Raw genomic sequence first — 4,295 nt, forward strand, 5'->3', positions numbered from 1 at the left:
GCAGCTGGCCGAGGGGGTCGCATGCGTCTACTGGCTGTGCAGTCCCCATCTAAGTCTGGCAGGTGCACAGCAGGTCACTGCCAGGCAGCAGCCCCCACTGCCAGAGTGCTGCAGTGGGTAGAGTGTGCAGGGAATTTTCAGGGGTGCTTCAGCAGTCCAGCTGGCACAAAGGGTAGTGTCCACAGGTACCAGTTGGCTGGGCCCTAGAAGCTCCTGAGAACTAGTTGCCCTAAGCTACTTGGCAGGGTGGCTTTTTATACTGCTGCAGACAGCAGAGGTGCTGGCCCCGGGCTCTAGCTCCCCCTGGCTGAAGATCCAGGAGGAGCCAGGCAGGGTTATTTTGCCCCTAGTGGCACAATTTGCTCCACAGCAAAGTGCATGTCTGAGCACGTGCTCTGGGGCAAAGAGCCCCAGCTCAAATTTGCACCATTTCTATTTGAGCTGCTGCAAGCGCATGTGCTTGCATATGTGGACGCACCCTCTAGGATGAAGAGTTTAGAGGGAATAAGGTAGATTATAATGCACCATTAAGTCAACCATCACTGATGCCTGAATAGAAGTGCTACTGCCACTGTTAGGCAGTTAGCTTTAAACTCTGGATGGACCAGAAATTAAAGGGAGGTGCAAGTGCACCTCTGGATCTGCCCCTGTTTACAACCTAAATCTCTCTTTTTTTTTTTTTTGTCATTCAGGGGCAAACCCAGGGCATGCTGAACAATACAAAATGAAGGATAGACAGATGTCCCGCTGAAAACAGGGCAGTTTATTAGAAACCTTGTTGGGAACAGCTCCCCCCCCGCAGCCACAGAAAGCCATATTTGTGAAATAGTAGAGAAAAAAATCAGAGGGGAAACAGTGACAAATTAAAATTGTTAATCTTTCACAAAAAATCTCCTTTCTCAGATATACAAATTTCACCTCTACTGTTCTGTACTGCTTTTTGGAAATTGACAGAATAGTTGCAACGTGGCATGCATGCATATAGAGAATACAGTACTCTAGAGATTTGCTGTACAGTTGCTCTAGAGATTTGCCTTATGGATCTGAAATGGAAAGCTGCTTTTCTTTGGTCCTGTTCAAAGTCTGCTCCTTGATGACCTTTGTAATTTGAGTAAGCATCCTTCAAGTATTCTACCTATGTTTCCATGGAAGATCTACAAACAGAGAGCTTGCAAGAGCAGACTTGTAATGCTCTTTGGTTATTGCTCAGATATCCTAAAAACAATAATGTCAAACAGTAGTGATATGCTATTGTGAAAGTACTGAATCATTGATAAAAATGAAGGTTAATATTTTTACTTTTAAGAATATAACTGGTATGTTTGAAACTTATTAAATGATAAAAATATAATTCTTGTGCTTTCAGACATCTAAATAAATAACACTAGTTGTTTTAAATTCTGTGTTATGTGACTAGCAATTAATTCAAATTCCCATTCCTGTTTGTATCTAGAAAAAAATAATAGCCGCTGTTTTCCAAAGAAGGCAGAAAATAGTAGGTATAACAGATATATTTTATTTAACATATATTTGTGTTATAAAACATTATACTGTATAGCACTGATAATATAAAATAAGTGACTTTTATTCACAGGGATCAGAAGTGATGATGATTCTGCAGGTTGTGTTGCCCTCTTCAGAATAAGGACTGTTCTAGTGTGATGTTGGACACAACTGATGAAGGTGCTTTATTCTCAGATGAGACTTAAATTTCTAACTACTTATGGACTTTAAAAATCCAATTATATGTTTTTGATTAGATGAGGATGGTTATTCTTAATGTTCCAAAAGTAACAGTTACTTTCTGGCTATCTGAATTCCATCTGTAGTTTCAATTTGAGAAGATATTTTTCCCTCATTGTACTGAACAGTTGTACAGTGCTAGACAGTTGCTAGATGTTGCTCCAGAGGCAGTTGCATTTTATAGCTTTATAACAGAAAAGAGGTTGAGCCACAAATACGTTAAAGAAGCCCATTGCTTCTCTAAATAGAACTGGTAACACTGGTCCAGAATTGCAGCAGACCACTTCCGTTCCTACCCCATTACTGATAATGGGTGGAACAAAGGTTCACCTCAGTAATGCAAACACCTGAGCCAACTGGAATGAGCACTCCATCTCTCCTCCTTGCCACCTGCTCATCTTTTACAAGAGTCTTATGTTGCCTTTGCTTCATTACCCAGAATTTGGCCCTACGTTTTAAGATTTTGATCTAAATTTGGTAGGCTAATAGACTACTCAATAAAGTTTGTTCCTTATACTATAACACTGCAAATTAGAAGCTAGGTGAAATGTCTGTATTTGCCTAAAATGTCAACATTCAAAGTTTGGAGGCTGCTGCTGCTGCCTAAAATTCTTTCACTTTGGATAATTCAAATGGGTTATTTATAGCTACTTGCAAAGTTGTAAAATTTTAAGATTTTAAGAGGTGCCAAGACAACTGCAGAGTACAGGAAACAGAGATTTTTATGTAATGCTTCTCAGACATCCATATAATCTTAAGTGTTTCACTTCTGCAAGCATAAATGTAAAAACATTGCTTTTTATGTGAATGGGGAAAGAGGCAGGAGCTGATTTGTATCCCTTCAAAATTACAAAACCAGAAATTCTGGTTTCAGGACTAGATCCAAAGAATACTACAATCCATGGAAAGATTTCCATTGATTTTGCTGGATTTTGGATCAGGCTCTTCAGCAGAGTAGCATACTTTATTTCAAAGACCAAAGTAGGCATGTTATGTTACACAAATTGGCAGAAGAATCCAGTTAAATAAAGCATATTAAATAGAAAAAGATTCTCAGTATGAGAACATGAAATAACCAAACCTCATTTAATTTATTCCTATTATCTCTTGCTTTAAATGATTTATAAGTCAATAATCTCTTAAGGAATAATCAACAATTCTGAACCCCCCCCAAGAAAAGCAATTAAGCAGAATTACATTTTACACACAAACTCCTGTGGAAGCTAACATTAATAGAAGTAATAACTACCTGGAAAGTAAGCATAGTTTATATACTTCCTTCAACATGTGGGTACCATCATTTTCCAGTAGTGTAACTAGGGCCAGGCAAGGCACCTGCCCTGGGCTCCAACTATGAGGGGGTGCCAAAATCCTCTCTCACCAAAAGTTTTTGTGGTGGCAAGGAAGCTCTTCACCACCCCTGCCTGGTTACAGGAGCTGGGCAGGGGCAGGGCCACACCAATTTGAGGGGCTGGGGTGGGGGAGGGCAAGTGGAGTGAGTGGAATAGAGATCCCCTCCTGCTCCTTTCCCCTCCCCAGGAGCATTTGCAGCAGCAGGGGAAACCCTGTGCTGCTTCTGTCTGGCCATTGGAGCTGGGCAGGGCAGCACTGCACCATATGGCATATTGGGCAGAGGGAGCAAGGGATGAGTGGGGTAAGAAGAATGATGCCCCCTCCCTCTCCAGTGCTTAGTAAGTGCCTTACACCTCTGGCCTTTCTATATAAGATCACTGCTTGCTGAGTCCTTGGTTTATTTTTATACTCATTCAAAATCTCACGCTTTAGATTTCATCATGGATTAGGTTTGCTGTGCTTTTGAGATAGACAGAAATTAGATTTTGCAGTGGTCCCACAGGTTATTGATAAAGAGTGTTTTCATAGCACACAGAGGCCCTGTAGTAACACATCAGGACTTTTTTGTGCTTTGGTTTCATAGCCCCTTGTTCCAGAAATCAAACATCTGCTTTACATCATTGGTCATTTGTCTTATCTCATACAGCTTGTCACTTTAATGCCAGTTGAAAACAAGCACATCCTCAATTTTTCCGTGGCAAGATTGCTCAGACAAGATCATCTTGGTGATAAACCATTTTAATACTCTCATGGCCAATGATAGTCTATATTGGCAGTTTCACCTCCTTTGGTTCACTCTTCACATCATTATTCCACGGTCTTCAGCAGTCATGAATATCATAATGCTAATGATGTGATGCTTATTTGACTCCTCGTGTCTAATTTTGCTGCCCTGGTTGCATTCAGGACTTCTATCATAGGTAGCTGGTTGCTGCCTGGGTTTTCTTGCACTCAAGATGGCAGTTGTTTGGGAGCTAGGTTCTGCTGTATGATAACAGGTCAACCTCATTCAAGTCTGATTCCTCTTTAGAGTTCAATGCAAAAGGCATTGGGGTTTCAATATAAATCACTGTGGACAGATGTCCATATCAGACCATAACTAACATTATGCTTGGTAATTTCAGTTGAATAGACATGGAGGATTATTTCCAATGATATTTCTTGGAAAGGGCTCAGGCATATTGGCAGGGTTCTGTAGG

The 4,295-nt window shown here is 40.8% G+C and overlaps 1 long non-coding RNA gene across 1 annotated transcript in view; it reads left to right on the forward strand.

Moving 5' to 3' along the window:
- The window catches only part of LOC112548292, a 6,156-nt gene that overhangs the window by 1,079 nt on the left and 782 nt on the right, over nt 1-4,295 (forward strand). The window contains exons 2-3 of the long non-coding RNA XR_003092109.1: nt 1,454-1,495; nt 1,595-1,683. This is a non-coding gene — a long non-coding RNA (uncharacterized LOC112548292). The remainder of the gene's footprint in view (nt 1-1,453; nt 1,496-1,594; nt 1,684-4,295) is intronic.

The sequence above is a fragment of the Alligator sinensis genome, unplaced genomic scaffold, assembly GCF_000455745.1.
Source record: "Alligator sinensis unplaced genomic scaffold, ASM45574v1 scaffold32_3, whole genome shotgun sequence".
NCBI classification, from domain to species: domain Eukaryota; kingdom Metazoa; phylum Chordata; order Crocodylia; family Alligatoridae; genus Alligator; species Alligator sinensis.